General features: G+C 44.0%; 1 long non-coding RNA gene across 1 annotated transcript in view; it reads right to left on the reverse strand.

Annotated features, from left to right (window-relative positions):
• Nucleotides 1–17,005, reverse strand: part of LOC110258686 — a 48,199-nt gene extending 31,194 nt beyond the window's left edge. The window contains exons 1-2 of the long non-coding RNA XR_002341221.1: nt 16,837–17,005; nt 14,554–14,634 (exon numbers count right to left, since the gene is read on the reverse strand). This is a non-coding gene — a long non-coding RNA (uncharacterized LOC110258686). The remainder of the gene's footprint in view (nt 1–14,553; nt 14,635–16,836) is intronic.
• Between the last annotated feature and the right edge of the window lie 1,157 nt (nt 17,006–18,162).

Raw genomic sequence — 18,162 nt, forward strand, 5'->3', positions numbered from 1 at the left:
AATACATGCTTCCCGGCTGAAAGGTAGTTGCAAGAACCAAAGTAAAAGGTTGTATAGACAGTGAGCTGTTGACACGAGGTCTGGTCTCCTCCCAGGGTGATGGAAGAAGGATAAAAGGAGTCAAATTTCAGAGCTTTGATCTTTAGTAGGATGCTCTGTATAGGCAGATTTTTTTTTTTTGGCCACACCCATGGTAGGCAGAAGTTCCTGGGCCAGGGATGGAATCTGATCCACCACGGGCACAACACTGGGTCCTTAACCCCCTGAGCCACCAGGGAACTCCTATGTATGAACACCTTGGAAAGAGAGATTCAAGTTGCCCTAGAGAGACTTTCCTCATGCAATGACTACTCAGGTCTACCCTAAAGTGTGGTGGGCTGGGAACATGAGGAGCCCTGGAAGTCAAGGTCGGGGCCAAGGTCACTATCTCAGCGACTTTGGGCAACGCCTTGGGCATCAGAGCCTGGGTTTCATGGACTTGTTTGCAAAAAGAAGTAGAGGCACCCTGCCTTTTGCCCAGTGTGAGAATAAAATAGAGAGGTAGGAATAAAAGCATAAAGTCAATTATAAAACCTTCTACAAGGATAAAGGTGAATGACTCCGTCATAATAATCATTATGAAATGGTGCTTTTTGGAGAATGGAAGTGGATCTCTTTTAGATTCTGCCTTATCCTTTCTGTGTGGGGTTCAGTGCTACTATTGTACATTTTTCATTCATTCTCATGCTGATTGCTTCAGTTATCCTCTACAACTGTTAACAGGCGGGCAGACTTCCAAGGCCCTCCAAAGGCACGCCTTCAGGATAACCATAAATCGACAGATATTTACTGAAATAATGAGTTCTAATTATGGATGTGAAATGGATTAAAAGACAAGAAGTATCTACCCAGCAGTGGACCGGATTAGTGAAAAAAAAAATAGAGCTGTGGATACTCATTCTCATGATTTATTGCAAGGAGACATAAATCTGGGCTCTTAGGAGTTTAAACTATACATTTTGCACTTGATTTATAAAAACCTGCTCATAAATCCAGTTCAGCTTCTCATTGAGAAATCATTATTCTCAGCGTCAACGTCAACTAAGTATGAGGATTTATAAACCAGGAAAATATGTGTACAAAATGAACCCCAGGTTTTGAAATCATACCAATAAATCTTTTTTTTTTTTAAATCCTTTTTTAAAAAAACCAACAACAAATCCTTACCTTACCTTTGAGATGTAAGTGAAAGATTTAGAAGTCAGGACCTTAAATATACATGATTGCGGGACGTCTAATAAGCCATTACCTAATCTGCATTGAACACACTAGAATTTCAGAGTGGTAGCTATCAGGAATCACAGCATGAAGAGGAATTCTTTAAAAATTTTTTTTATTAAAGTATAGATGATTTACAAGGTTCCTTCAATTTCTGCTGTAGAGCAAATTAATCCATCATACATATACATACATTCTTTTTTCTTATACTTTCTTTCATCATGGTCTAGCCCAAGAGACTGGATAGAGTTCCCTGGGCTGGACAGCAGGACCCCATTGCTTATCCACTCTCAATGTCATAGTTTGCATCTACTGACCCCAAACTCCCCATCCATCCCCCTCCCTCCCCCTGCCCCTTGGCAACCACAAGTCTGTTCCCCATGTCTGCGGTCTGTTTCTGTTTTGTAGATAGGTTCATTTGTACCCTATTTTAGATTCCACATAGAATTGATATCATATATTTGTCTTTCTCTTTCTGACTTACTGCACTTAGTCTGAGTCTCTAGTTGCATCCATGTTGCTGCAAATGGCATTTATTCTTTTTTTTTCATGGCCAAGTAATTCCATTGTATATACGTACTACTTCTTCTTTAACGTCAATGGACATATGAGTTGTTTCCATTTCTTGACTATTGTCAATAGTTCTGTGATGAACATAGGGGTGCTTTTTGCATGAAAGTTTTGTTTGGATAGCTGACCAGGAGTGAGATTGCTGTATCATATGGTAGCTCTATATTTAATTTTCTGAGGGAGCATACTTTTAAGTGAATGTTTAAAGAGGTTTCTGCTTTCAGGTGTTAGCAGGGTGAGAGATGCTATTCTGATCCATGGCACTCATCCTCTTCATGGGGCCAATACAGATACCTGCCAGCTGATGGAACTGGGTACCAATAACAGTTCACACCTGGTCGCCTCTCTGGAGAATGACTCCTGGTTGAGACTAAGTTGTCCCCCACCCCCGCCCCCATAAAGTTACCCTATCCCTACCCAGCCTGTAGAACTCTTGACTTCTGGGGGTCAGCAAGGGGGGTCCTCCTTGCTCCAAACCTGAGGGGTGCAGCTAGTATTCAAGGATTCGCCCCACATGGCATCAAATCAAGGCTCTGTTTCACCAGACACAGGTGCTTTCTCACTTCTCTGCACCTTCCATGCAGATTTTTTTCCTTGGAGAATCAATGGCGTTCAAATTCCTACGTTCGGGTTCTTCATCTAGGAAACCCAAGCCAAGACTCCAGTTATCTCTAACCCTTCTTTACCACCACCATTCCAATTCCCTTGGATCCCAAACCCACACGGAAGGTAAACAAGATCCCCTCAGGAATTCTTTCCTTTCTCATGAAGTTCCTTGGTCAGAGTCTCAATGGTATCTTCTTGATTTTCCATGTGGCGACTGCTCATACAAAATTCAGAGGTGATGGGATGGGCAATTATTGTCTTAAAAGGGATATTGATGTTTCTTTGGGTTTCTGTAGCTGAAGTCTTGGTAATTCGAGCTTTATGTCTCGGTATGTTTCAGGAAGGGTGGGGATGTCTCCACCCGAAAAGGAGGCTGCAAGGAGATAAGGACTTTCTGACTTCGAGAGCCGCAGGTCCCCATCACAACTTGGAACCGTCGTCCAGAAGTGCATTAGGAGCACAAGATGTTCTGTAAGGAACACAAAGCACTCTGGGATATGGCAAAAGCCTTTCCCATTATTGGGCCAACGATGATGAGAGTAGGAGCTGCTGCTGCTAATGTTGCTTAAATTATTCAGTACATAAAGAACGTTCCCGATAGGAGTTGCTTACACGGACCCAAGGCTCTTAGTGACTCTATCTGGTGATGAACTGAGATGCCTCCAAAACCTTTCCTGAGCAATGTCTGTATCCCTCGTGAGGGAAACAAGATCTAGAGAAGAACTTCCATCATCCTCTTGGAGCTCCAAGGTGCAAAGTCACCAATTCTACAGAGGAGATTTGGTCCCGTACATGTAATAGCAAGAAGGGGTGATGATTAATCTTCAATGCTCCATGCAACGTGGTGGATTTCTATGCCTCTTTGTAGCCTTGTGAGGCACCATCTGGCTCTTGGGGTAAAAGTAGAAACCAGGCGCCACTGCCAATAGTGCGTGATGGCTGGGAAAGGATCTCTGGACCATACTGCCTGGAATCGAATCTCTGTTTGGACCCAGCATGTCTTGCTTAGTATAGGACCTCAGGTAACTTGCATCTCTGGGTGTGTTAAAATGGGTGTAATGATACCTTCTGGTTCATGGCTGTTGTGAAGATTAAATGGCAATGCTCACAAGGGTAGCATACGTAGAAAGCTCCCCGGAATGGAACACTCTATATAATCCTGTGCAAATACATTTTTAATGAATACAGTAATATAATTATTACACAAATATTATATGCACATATATCATTATACACTATATGCAATGCAATCTATAATGATAATGTTTGTAACATAAAATACATTATAAAAAGATAATAAATGTGGTATGCATTATAATGTAGTATGCATTTATTATAATATAGAATTATAGTATATATAGTATGCAATATAGAAGAGATTATATCTATATTGTGTTATATATTACATATTATAAGATAGTCTATATTACAATATACAGACGGGGCAGAGAGGGAGACTTATGTACAGACATATATATGGGTTGTATGTGTATAAATGGTGCATTCAGTTAAAAACATCAGCAACAAGCCTCTAACATGCTTCTTTTTCTTTTTCTTTTTTTTCTTTTTTTGCTATTTCTTGGGCCGCTCCCACGGCATATGGAGGTTCCCAGGCTAGGGGTCCAATCGGAGCCGTAGCCACCAGCCTACGCCAGAGCCACAGCGACGCGGGATTCCAGCTGCATCTGCAATCTACACCACAGCTCTCGGCAACGCCGGATTGTTAACCCACTGAGCAAGCGCAGGGACCGAACCCGCAACCTCATGGTTCCTAGTCGGATTCGTTAACCACTGCGCCACGACGGGAACTCCAACATGCTTCTTTTTCAAAGAATGATGACCTGACAATGGCCCATAAAGGATGGCATCCATTCCCTCTCATTGACCCAGGACATCTTGTGTTCTCTTTGTCAACATCCAATTTCATCCTACTTTACACAACATGAAATAATTTCATCACCCCGCCCAGAGAAAGGAAGAGAAAGCCCAGAATGGAAAGTCTGACCATGGGGAAGAAAGAAAGAGATTTAGCAAGAATAGAATGCTACCACGGCCAAGGACATAGGTTTGGTAAATGCAGGGAAAATTGGTACCTACACTCCTGCAACTGACTCTGTGAATGAAATCAGTGCATGCGTTTTAACATATGTCCAGGATCCCCAGGGACCCGGGTACTTAGAAAAAACTTCATATTTTCAAATAGGAAGATCTTTGCTATTTGTTGCTCATTACAGTGTTTGCTGATATACCAGAAATGACATTTGAACAGAAAAAGAACACAAAATGAATGAGAGGAAAATAAAGAAATAATTAATTGGATATTTGTCATGAAACTTGAAGCTTATGAGCAACCATGTCACAGGAGGAAACCAATGGATGCAGTTTTCCTCATGTCCTAAACAGGTGGTTTTGAGAGGATAACATGAGCTGTGTGATCGTGTGGAAAGAGGCCATGCCGCTGGGGGAAGAGGGGTGAAATGGGTCTTGCAGCTGGTGCAGGGTGTGGAGGAGAGACTGGTATGGACAAACTTGCCATAGTTTCTTCCTGCCTTCTTTATGCTGAGTTTTTAAAACATAAAACTAGTGTGAAGTCCCCTGCATGCCATTTCATTTCCTTCCTTCTATTCCCACAAAACTCAGTTTGCTTTTAACAGTGTCTGGGATCACTGAATTGTCTTATCATTCTAATACATATGTGTGTGTGTGTCTATCATCTACATGTCCCGTTGTATCAACTATCTATCGTCTGTGTCTTTAACACTATCAGTCACCTATCATCTATATTTCTGCCTGGTTCTATATCTATCATCTTACTAGCTCTATCAATTATCTATCTATCTATCCTTTGTTTAACGCAGTGAATTTTATTACATTTATAGTTGTACAATGATCATCACAACCCAATTTTACAGCATCTCCATTCCCAACCTCCAGCCCATTCCCCCATCCCACAACCTATCTCCTTTGGAAACCATACATGTATCAAAGTATATAAGTCAGTATCTGTTCCGCAAAGTTCATTGTGTTCTTTTTTTTAAATTCCACTTGTAAGTATGTGATGTTGATGTTTCACTAACTTCACTTGGCATGATCATTACGAGGTCCATCCATGTTGGTGAAAATGCCGTTATTTCTTTCTTTTTAAGGGCTGAGTAATATTCCATTGTGCAGATGTACCACATCTTCTTAATCCACTCCTCTGTCAATGGGCTATCATCTTGCTACATCCATCCATCCTCTCTCCACAAGCGAACTACCCATTTTTAAAACTTAAGCAAATGGTGTCAGTCTGAAGGTCCCTTCTTTTATTCGCAATTCAACTTGAGACTTGATTCAGTTGATATTTGTAACACCAGCTTATTCATTTTAGTTATCATTAATTATCCCAGTGTGGGTGGTGTCTGATTTGTCATCATTATGAGCAAGAAACACTCTTGTCCATACTCTGCACGTGGCCTGAGCTTCTGTGGAAGAGACAGCTGGCTGGAGGGGAGAGGGCATCTTCAACTCTGCAGACGCTCTGAGGAATCTTTCCAAAGTGCTCAGTCCACATACCCTCTAATAGTGTGGGGATCCCTTTGGCTTCATGATAGCCTCGATGCTTGAGACTATCTGACAAATGTTTGCCCAGACTAAGGGAGTCTTATTGTTTTATTTTAAATGATTTTTATTTTTTCCATGATAGCTGGTTTACAGTATTCTGTCAGTTTTCTACTGGACAGCAAAGTGACCCAGTCACAACATACATGTATACATTCTTTTTCTTACATTATCCTCCATCATGCTCCATCATAAGTGACTAGGCACAGTTCCCAGGGCTATACAGCAGGATCTCATTGCTTCTCCATTCCAAAGGCAATCATCTGCATCTATTAACCCCAGATTCCCAGTCCATCCCACTCCTTGCCTCTCCCCCTTGGCAACCACAAGTCTGTTCTCCAAGTCCATGATTTTCTTTTCTGAGGAAAGGTTCCTTTGTGCCATATATTAGATTCCAGACATGAGTGATATCATGTGGTATTTGTCTTTCTCTTTCTGACTTACCTCACTTATTATGAGTCTCTCATTCCATCCATGTTGCTGCAAATGGCATCATTTTGTTCTTTTTTATGGCTGAATAGTATTCCATTGTGTATATATATCACAACTTCTTAACCCATTCATCTGTCGATGGACATTTAGGTTGTTTCCATGTTTGGCTCTTGTGAATAGTGCTGCAATGAACATATGAGTGCATGTGTCTATTTCAAGGAAAGTTTTGTCTGGATACATGCCCAAGAGTGTGATTTCTGGGTCATACAGTAGTTCTGTATTTAGTTTTCTGAGGGATCTCCATACTGTTTTCCATAGTGGTTGTACTAATTTACATTCCCATCAACATTGTAGGAGGTTTCCCTTTTCTTAAGGGAGTCTTATTGAGGTTTCAACTTGAATTTGTCTGTCCATAGTAATGGACATAAGATGTCATTGTGTAATTCATTTCCTCTTTTCTTTTTTCTTTTTCTTTTTAAGGCCACATCTGAAGCATATGCAAGTTCCCAGGCTAGGTGTCAAATTGGAGCTGCAGCTGCAGCCTATGCCACAGCCATGGCCACACCAGATCCGAGCTACATCTGTGACCTACCCTGAGGCTTGTGGCAATGCCAGATCCTTCACCCACTGAGCAAGGGCAGGAATCGAACCTGCATCTTTACGGATATTATGTCAGGTCTTTAACCCGCTGAGCCACAAGGGGAACTCCCAATTTCCTATTTTCTATGGCGTTTTTCTCCACTTCTCCTTTTTTTGATTTGTGGAAATACATGCTTGTGTATACTTGTATGCATTTTTATAAATATGTATATCATTTACATATACATATATTCTTAAAGATATGAGTATATTATAATATATTCTGGATACTAATCAAAAACACTTGAGGTGAAGCCTTGACACATTCTTGGCTTTTCTCTCTACTGACAGTACATTTTTATTTTTAGAAATAGTAATCACCTTAGTGTTCAAATTAATTGTCTTTGTTTTAAAATAACTGGGTCTTTTCCTGTTTTAAGTTCAGGCAGGAATCCTCCATCACAATGCCACTAGACTGGCTTTCGTCTCTTTCTTGCACGGCGTGCCTAATCAGGCTTTTCCTATTATGCCTCTTACATAATGAAGCAGACGGGATGGCCATTTAAGATGATAACCAGTATTAAAAGCATGTTCTGTTGTTTTTCTGGGTTGAGCACTTTGGGCTATTTTTGGAAACGACTGCCCCATAAACACCCAGATCCTCATTATCACATTACACAGATATATCAGGATGTTTTCAAAGTACTTTTAAATCATTTTTATTCGTTATTACCCTGCACCCTCGCTTTTTAATTGGAAGGCATTGCCTCTCAGTACTAAATTCCTAATGAAGTCCCCAGATGCAACCTGCCCCCACCTTTTTTTTTTTTTTTTTAATAGCAAGCCGACACCATTTGAAGGAGGAATACATGCTTTTTAATGGTGTTGTTCATGTTGGTACAACTAGGAACCAATCCCTGGATCTCAGAAACATAAATTCCACCCAAGCTTGTTCTAGAGCTTTCTAAATGGGGGTTATTGCCTTTGACAAGTCTAGGTCTTGTGAAGCAAGCTTTAAAAAAAAACTCCCTTTGCTGAGCCTGAGGATGCTGTGGTGGAGTATAATGCAACACTACACGCTAGAGGATAGGACAGTCACAGAAAGACACACTGGTCTGGATCCACTTAGACAAGGAGCTGAGAAGACTCAAAACCAGAGAGGGAGAGAGCAGACTGGTGGGTACCAGGGATGTGGGGAGGGGAAAAAGGGGAGTTAGGGTTTCACAGGCATGCAGTTTCAGCTTTGGGACATGCGCATTCCAGAGAGCAGTGGTTGGGATGGTGGCTCAACAGGGTGGATGAACTTAGTACCGTTGAACCGTACAGTTAAAAAGTTACAATGGACATTTTTCAGTGAGGCTTATTTTCACCCCGACTGAAATGTGTTTCACTCCCTTTACAGCTGATCAACGCAGCGTCATCGTCCACAAGACAGTGTAGGTGAGCAAAGGAAGAAATGATACAGTCTATAGGCATAATTTCCATTGGCCGTTCCAGCATCTTTGTGCTTTCTGCTGCTTGTTTGGATGGAAAACACACATGAAAGCAGGTCCCCATGCCAAGCTCTTTCCTAGGAGTGTTTTTCCTACCAAAATATATTCCACATGCAACATGGTGGACACTTATGGTGTGCCACATGAGCTTTCGATGTATTTCTATATCATAATGTGATGGCTACTGTAGCCATTGTTGGCATCTCTATCATGCTACATACTTACTTTTTTTCAAGATATTTTCTTGCTGTACGGCACAGGGAGCTGTGTCCAGTCTCTTGGGTTAGAAGATGATGGAAAATGGAAAAAAAAAAAAAACAACAAAAAAAGAATGTGTGTGGGTGGCTGGATCACTTTGCTGTACAGCAGAAATTGAAGGAACATTGTGAATCAATTATGACTAAAAAAAGGCAGTTCGTGTGGACCTTCCTACACTGTAGGTGGGAATGTAAATTGGTCCAGCCACCATGGAGAACAGTATGAAGCTTTCATCTTTAAAAAACTAAAAATAGAGATATTATATGATCCAGCAACCCCACTCCCAGGCACTTATACAGAGAAAACCATAATTTGAAAAGATATGTGCACCCCAGTGTTCATGGCAACACTATTTATAACAGTCAAGACATGGAAGCCACCTAAGTGTCCATCAGCAGGGGAATAGATAAAGAATATGTTGTATGAACATACAATGGAGTACTACACAGCCATAAAAAGGAATGACATGACGCCCTTTGCCACAACATGGATGGATCTAGAGATTATTATACTAAGTGAAGGAAGTCAAAGACGAAATCGTATGACCTCACTTGTATGTAGTCTAAAAAAAATGATACAAATGAACTTGTACGTAGTCTAAAAAATGATACAAATGTTATTTACAAAACAGAAACAGACTCACAGACTTTGAAAACAAACTTACAGTTGGTTGCCAAAGGGGAAAGGTTGAGGGGTAGGATGGCTTGGGGATTTGAGGTTGGCATATGGACACTACTGTATAGGAAAAAGATGATCACCAGGGACCTGCTGTATAACACTGGGAATTCTATTCCATGTTCTGTGATAACCTACATGGGAATGGACATAGGTATACATATAACTGAATCACCTTGCTGTACAGCAGAAATTAACACTGTAAATCAACGCTGCTTCATTAAAATTAAAAACAGTACTTTCTGTGGCATAGTTATAGAGCGGTGCTTCAAGAAGCATAGACCAGGTAACGTGAAGACAGTCATTTGGGAGTTACTTCCTAAAAGGACAAGTTGGAGGAAAGAAAGGCACTGTAGCAATGTTCACAGCTGGCCAGCATCGTAGAGCTTTTCCACTCCACTTTCAGATTCCTGGCTGCTGAGTAGAGGGGAAAACAGGTTAATAACCACAAGAAGATTGTTGATCAGCAAAGAAGCTGAAGAGCTGGATCTCCTGACCTCAGGTTTACAACCTGCTCCACCTTCATCCTCAAGAAGCCAGTCACGCCTCTTCTGCCACGATATTGATCGATTTCTTGTATCTTTGATGAGATGACATTGGACATCACATCCATTATTTTTGTCCATAACATCAATGACGAGATTGAGCAGGACAAGTGTTCCCTAGCCTACTTTTTTTTTCTTTGATACACAATACTTAATTTGACGATGCTGATGGTCTCACACAGAAGGATGATTTTGGCAAGATGAGTTTGGGCTTGCTTTGCATGGGGCTTCCAAAAACTGCACGCAAGTGTCTGTGATACAAAAGGCACCTGTTCAGGGAGTTCCCCTTGTGGCGCAGGGGAAATGAATCCAGTTAGTATCCATGAGAATGTGGGTTCGATCCTGACCTTGCTCAGTGGGTTAAGGATCCAGCATTGCCGTGAGCTGTGGGGTAGGTTGCAGATGTGGCTGAGATCCCAAGTGGCCGTGGCTGTGGCTGTGGTGGGGGCTGGCAGCTGCAGCTCCAACTTGACCCCCAGCCTGGGGACTTCCATATGCCACGGGTACAACCCTAAGGAGCAAAACAACAACAATAAACAAACAAAAAAAAAAACTACCACAAAAACAAAATGTGCCTGTTCAACAATTGCTAAAATCTGCTGCTCGGCAGATGATCAAATGCAAGTTCATGATGGGAACCTGGCCACACGTTCTTTGCCTGGAAAAGTCCTTCTGAAGATCACATGGTATTGCGTACTGCCTGCTGTTTTTCCCTTTAAGTCCTGTTGTGTCCAGGACAATGTCCAAAAGACAGTGTACAGAGCTGCTCTGCCATCATGCATGTGCCAGCTGATCCCACACACCACATTCCTTTTATGAACATCTCAGAGCAAAGATGATTCTGTTCCCAGCAACTTCAATCCAACGGGTGCCTCCCTCAAAACTCCCAATGGAAGAGCATGCAGATTGGTAGCTGGGAAGCAGGGAAATGCAGTTGAATCAAACAAGGTCATGCATGTGAAACTATTCCATAAGCTGGAACCCGTGGACTTCCGTGACACTGAGGAGTAATGCTGTGACTACTATTAAAATCTCTACTTGAGAATAAAATAATGGCATTTGCAGCAACATGGATGCACTTGGAGATTCTCATGCCAAGTAGAGTAAGTCTGAGAGAGATGACTATATGAAACCACTGCTCTGTGGAATTTAAAATACGGCACAGGTGAACCTCTCTGCAGAACAGAAACAGACTCACAGAGGTAAAGAACAGACTTGTGGCTGCCAAGGGGGAGGGGGAGGAAGTGGGATGGACGGGGAGTGTGGGGTGAGTACATGCAAACCATGACACAGAGAATGGATAAGCAATGAGGTCCTGCTGTCCAGCACAGGGAACTCTATCCAGTCTCTTGGGAGAGACCAGGATGGAAGATAATATAAGAAACGGAATGGATCACTTTGCTGTACAGCAGAAATGGACTCAACACTGTAAATCAACTATACCCTAATAGAAAATAAAGTTAAAAAAAAGTATTGCCCTCAGACCACCCCCTCCCCAACCCCAGGAGTGGGATGAATATTACACCCAGGTCACATATTATTTTGAGCATTTATACAGGAGGGCCAGTATCGGTGAATGATTACAAAGGCAGCCTCCAGATACATGAATGTGCTTTTTCTTTAGAGTCTATACACTTGGTGACAGAAAGAATTTCACTTGTGTTCTGCTCCAGAGGTAATTTCTCTCTTAAATCATTCCTAGTGAAGCGTTTTCGTTACACAGGAGTCAGTCATTTGGAGGAAACAATAATACCATTTACACAATTCTTATTAAGGTATCACCCTAATAAGTTTCTAAGAAAGATGATGGGTTAGGGGAAGGCGATTTCTAATTGCTCAGAAGCTCTTGAACTCCTGTGGGCTGCAAAGCATTGCTGCGTGTTCCACAAAGGGGCTCATGGAGACATTTCCTTCTGCTCTGGGTGCTCCAATTTTCAAACATTCTCCTATGTCTGTTGCTAAAACATCTTCTCTAGCCCAACCCTGTCATCCCCAGAAAGAGCGCCCGCAGGCAGTCACAAGAGGAATTAAAGAAGAAACCCCCGTCCAGAGAAGGCACATATGTTTGGCAAATGGCATCCATAGCGTCCAGGTAATGCATTTGGCCAGGCTGATGTGAAATCTGTGTGAACACAGTGTGAACACAGCCGACAGGAAGGTCCAACATCGAGGACATCCTTGTTTCCTCATTTGCCGAGAACTGGCTGTTTCGCTGAATGTGAAACAGCCCTGGATCTGAACGAATCGTTTCTCCAGTGGTTATTTCCTCAGCGCATATGCTACATTGTAACACTGTGCTCTAAATAAATGTAACACACGATCTTAGGGCGCCAAGGTGTAACAGGAAGAAGGAAGCATCTATAGGAGAAGACCAAATTCTCTTCATCTGTTCCTATCCATGCCCTACATGTGTTTTCCCACGTATAAAGGGGATGTTGGAAAGATGGGATCGTGGCTCTAAACATTTAACTTCGTCCCTTTGCTGTACAGCAGAAACTGGCCCAATATTGCAAATCAACTAGACTTTCATAAACAAAAATAAAGTTAAATAATTGCTTTGTTTAAGCTTGGGCAAGTGTCTTCAGAATAAAAGGCAGGGATGGATATGGAATACACTGACGGATAGGAAAGCCTTCGTGGTAGAATGATGGGAACTGAATGGGGTCTGAAACAGAAAGAAAAGGGTGTTGGGAAGTGTGGTCCCAGCTCAGTTCAGTCCAAACCACCCAGGCAGAGACTGGATGCTGGGATGGATAATTTGATGGGTCAACATGAGGGGACCACAGGTGCCCAGGTACCTGGCTAAACGTTCACTCTAGGTGTGTCTGGGGGAGGTATTTCCAGAAGAGACGAGCATGGGAATCAGGGGGCCCTCCCCAGCATGGGAGGGCGTCACCCCCTCCCCATCCTTGAGAGCTGAGGAGAAGCAAAGGCAGAGGAATGATAAATGTTCTCTCTGCCCAAGTGGACCAACTGCCACAATGGTCTTCTCCTACCCTCACTCTGGGCGTTACACCATCCACGTTGCTGGGTCTCAGGCTTTGCAACTCACTCATCTCTGGCTTGTGTCTATCCAGAGGACTGTCTTTTACCCAGAGGTGTCTGGTATAATTACTTCCAGGACCGTCACCCCACTTTTCATCCCTACAGCGCCTCCCTATATTTTCTCCCTCACCTTGTGAACTCTCAGGGCACTCCCATCCCACAAAAGAAGGAATCCCATCCCACAATGAAAGCTACCTGCCCCCCTCAAGGCTCGAGAAGTCTGTCGTCCACTCAAGTCTTTGAAACGCTATTAAAAATAACAGCTCAGGGTTTTCCATATAATACCCAAGGCAGGACTTGTGGAAGGCTTTGCAGACAGTAGGGGATATGAAAAAGCAGAACCACAGACCCTGCCCAGCAAGAACCTCCAACAAGGTATGCACGAGAGCTTGTCAACTGGATTTGATTCATGGAGTGATGGGAAAGACATATCCCCCAGTGTTCACAGCAGCACTATTCACAATCGCCAAGACATGGAAACAACCTAAATGTCCATCGACAGAGGAATGGATAAGGTGATGTGGTCCATATGCACAATGGAAAATGACTCAGCCATAGAATAGAATGAAATCATGCAATCAGGCCATTTGCATCAACACACCTGAACCTAGAAATGATCATACTGAGTGAACTGAGAAAGAGAAGACAAATACCATATGATATCACTTATATGTGGCATCGAAGGTACGACACAGATAAACTTACTCGTAAAACAGAAACAGACTCACAAGCAAGGAGCGCAGACTTGTGGTTGCCCAGGGGGATGGACTGGGAGTTTGGGATTAGCAGGTGCAAACTACTGTGTATAGGACGGATACATAACAGGGTCCTACTGAAGAGCACAGGGAGCTATACTCAATATCCGGTGGTAAAGTGTAATGAAAAGAATACAGACATGCATGCATGCACAGGGAGCTATGTTCAATATCCTGTGATAAAGTGCAATGAAAAGAATACAGACATGCATGTAACTGAATCACTTTGCTGTACAGCAGAAATGAACACAACATTGTAAATCAACCATAATTTAAAAAGAAAAACAATCACCCATCAGCAGAACCTATGAGTCTCATCCCCGGTATAAAGATGTCTCTAAATTGCATCGTTTCTATGTATGTACGGCGGGCTTCTTAAGACCCAAACACCCCAACGCTCAAGGGCACAGGCCAGGAAGGGCAGAAGGACACCCCTGCATGTCCACTGTGTTTGATGGGCTTGCTCTTCAATCCAGCCTGTATCCTCATGTCTTGCTAGTCCTGCAGGTTGAGAGGGCCATTTTCATGGGAGGCTGGGGAGCTGAAGGAGGGAAAGATCCCTGCCTGGATGTACGGTCTCCTGAGAATTACAGAGTGTGTGTCTGTCAGTGTATGTCACACGTGCAAGGTGCACACAGCCACAGGGGTCCACTTAGAGTTCCACAGATGTGGCCTCGCCTCCCTGCCTAGTCTGCTCGGCACCTGTGTCTCCACCTGTTGGGAGCAGCTCCCACTCACCTGTGCCCTTGTCTTAGGCTTGTCGGCTGGTCCACCAGGCTTGTGCTCAGATGCACCTGCTCCATGGATGCTGAGATGGGGCTGAGAAGTGTCATAGAAACAGATATAAGTCAACAGAAAAGATTTATATATTTTATTTTGTCACCTCCCTTGAAACGTTCTTAGTCTGCTCTTTCCCGCTCATTTTCATTGTTGTCGTGGTGACTCTCTTTCGACTAACATTCCCTTTGGGGAAGAGACAGTTCCCCTACATACACACACACACACACACATACACGCAGGAATCAGGCACAACCCAGGGCAATGTCCACCATGATTTTATTTATACTCACTGGTCCTCATTTCAAAAGTCCCTTTTACCAACCTTTCTCATCAATAAACAGCGTGCAATGCAGCCAACTTTTTATCCTCTCTATATTTATCTACATATTTTATTTTTAACAATTTTTAATCTTAATGATGACTAATGAGCCTGTTAAGATACGAGTGGATATGGAGTCCCTTTCTGGCACAGCAGGTTAAGGATCCAGCATTGTCACCGCAAAAACTTGGATTGCAGCTGTGGTGTGGTTTGATCCCTGGCCTGGAATTTCCGCATGCCACAGGCAGCCGCCCCTGGCCCCCCCAAAAAGGATATGATGGTGTGTAATTGAACATAAAGGTTGAAATATTTCCATTCTAGATCCCGACCCCACCCCCAGGATATTCTAGATATATCAGTTATTTCGTAAGGCTTCTTGTACATTCTATTTTCCAAGGCATTGTCCAGATGCCTATAGAAAACAGAGATAGTACCTGAGCAGAAACATTTTATTTTTTTCTAGGGCTGCACCTGTGGCATATGGAAGGTCCCAGGCTAGGAGGTGAATCGAAGCTGTAGCTGCTAGCCTACACCACAGCCACAGCAACGCGGGATGCAAGCCACATCTTCGACCTACACCGCAACTCACGGTAACACCGGATCCTTAACCCACGGAGCGAGGCCAGGGATCGAATGTGCATCTTCATGGATACTAGTCGGGTTTGTTAACCACAGAGCCACAACGGGAACTCCCAGGAACATTTAAAAAAATGTACTTTGGCATCTCACTAAATACACAGAGATTGAGTCCAATCTAAAAATAATGTGGTGGTAGTTTTCCTTTCTGTCCCTTTGTGACTTCCATTGCTTTATAATTTTGAAGCCATTCTCACCAGTAACAAAAGGAGGAATTTTTTTGGTGCCATTGTTCGCTTTGCTTAAAACACCCTTTTATTCATTTAGTGTCTAAATAATTATGCAGGGCTCCGATGTGGAGGGCAGGGCATCTATCCAAAACAAGGCAACTGTTGGCCCCTCTTTGCCACCAGGGGCCTTTCTTTGCTTATCTAATCTTTTGGCACCAGTTAGCAGGACAGACCCTCTGAATGACTCCAGGCTTTCTGGAAAAACTGCCTCGCCACAGCCCAATTTCACTAGACCCCAGGCTGATGGGAGACCACAGGGGTCACCTGGGCTTCACGTGTGGGGGCCAAGCTCTCCTGATGCACAGGTGTGTGGAAAGATGCCCCAAAGCGGGGGTGTCACTCAAGCCTGAAATCAAGGCAGCTGGGGAAAATTAACTGGTCACTTGACATTTAGGAGATGATCTGGAGTATTGATCGGTCAACCAGCCTCGTAGAGAGACAGGTATTGATCCCGCAGGTGCTGATTGATTTTTCACCTGTCTTTCTCTTAAGACAAACAAACAAAAACAAACTCGGCATCGAAATAACTTTGTCTCGTATGCAAATGATACACGCGTGAAAGACTGCCAGAGTGAAATGCTACGCGGGAATTCCAATCCTTTGCATTTGTCGGATTGTTTCTTTGCTTTCTGTTTTTGCCTTTTTCTTTTGCGGGCTGCACCTGCGGCTATGAAAGTTCCAGGCTAGGGGTTGCATTGGAGCTGCAGCTGGGGTCTACAGCACAGTCATGGATGGCAACGCTGGATCCCAGCAGCATCTGTAAGTGTAACCTGTGCTGCTGCTTGCGGCAATGCTGGAGCCTTAACCGCGGAGCAGCCAGGGATGGAACGCACATCCTCAAAGAGATAATGTCAAGTCCTTAACCAGCTGAGCCACAACGGAAACTCCCTGCTTTATGTTTCTGAGGAGGAGGATCTGTGTTCAGGGCTGCAACTTCCCTCTCCTGGCAGGTTTGGGTTACATGGGGCAGGTGCTCACATAATTATCAATGGAACCCCCGGGCTGTCACATTCATGGCTCTGCCATACATTCCTAACAAGTAATACTTCTTCTCACCTTTCTCTGCTGACCACGGAATTCTTCTGTTGGATTCTGCCCTAATACGAGTCTCCAGGGACTAGAGCAGGTGCTTTCCAGAAGAAGGCAGTGGTGGGTGTTTCCAGAGGCTGGGTGGAGTGTCCTAATGCCGGTGTGGTTTCAGTGTGGAGGATGCAGCTTTCCTGAGGCGGACTTATGGATCTCACGCCCCAGAGCACATCTGCCTCCTGGGTCCCTGGCTCAGAACTGGGGCAGCCCCGTTGCCCTGGAAACCCAGCTGGCGTCTGGACATCACAATGGGGTGTAGTGCTGTTCCAGAGATCCTGTCCTGCTGGCGGGAGGAGGGCTGATGAGCACCAAACATTTCCAAGCTTCTCCACGAAGGAGGGGCAGGTGAACTGGTATGTGCCAGTGCAGATGTGGTGAGATTTAAGACTCCAGGAGGAAGCAGGGGTGACGGGTGCCCAGCAGGGTGGCAGTGGTATGCTGTAATCAGAACTGTGGAACACTGCCCGTGTCAGCTCAAGAAGGCTCAGGGGTGAAAGGGGTGAGAGATGAATAGTTCATGAGTCTATCTGGGGACCCAATGTTTCATCCAGCTTCAGGGAGGGGAGAAGGGCATTCCAAGGATTCTAGGGGCATTCTTGGCCAGGAAAAGGAGGCAATAAGAACCCTAAAAGCTGCAGGCACCCAACCCTGCATCTTTTTACAAACCCTAACAAACCTCAGTGGCGTCCAGTGGGTGAAGGGCTCTGAGGTTGCCCCTTATCTACTTCTTCTGAGGCCTGGGCTGATCACCACACAGCTCATTATCTCTAAAAGACAAAGGAATTCCACATTCAAGATTAATCAAACTCTTTTTTTTTTTTTTTTTTGGCGCGCTTCCGCATGCGGAGTTCCCCCTGGCCACATCGTGACCCAGCCATAGCGTGGCCGTCCTTACCCCCCTGAGCACCAGGACTCCTCAACCCTTTTTCTCATTCATTCACTCTATATACAGATGAACCTATTCGGAAGTTCAGAGCATTTCACAGCCTGTAGGCAAAGCACATACCTTGGCTTGGGATCCCTACCCATGGGCGGGGGTGGGAGGCGTGGCTTACGCAGCCCCTGAGTAAATCCCCAGAGAGGCAGCGCATCTTCCGTGGATGCGCAGAAAGAGAAGACGCACTCGCTCTAGGCACGAGTCGCCTGTGCTTCAAAGATCACGTTTGGCCAAAGTGATTTGTTGCGCTGCCTGGCGTTTGAAGGATCCTGAATAGCTTCGTTTTATGGGGGAGGAGAGAGGGCAGCTTTCCTGGTCTCCCTGTTAAGCAGAGCGATCCTCAGGCTTTTAGATTTCTT

Source organism: Sus scrofa, unplaced genomic scaffold, assembly GCF_000003025.6.
Source record: "Sus scrofa isolate TJ Tabasco breed Duroc unplaced genomic scaffold, Sscrofa11.1 Contig292, whole genome shotgun sequence".
Lineage (NCBI taxonomy): Eukaryota > Metazoa > Chordata > Mammalia > Artiodactyla > Suidae > Sus > Sus scrofa.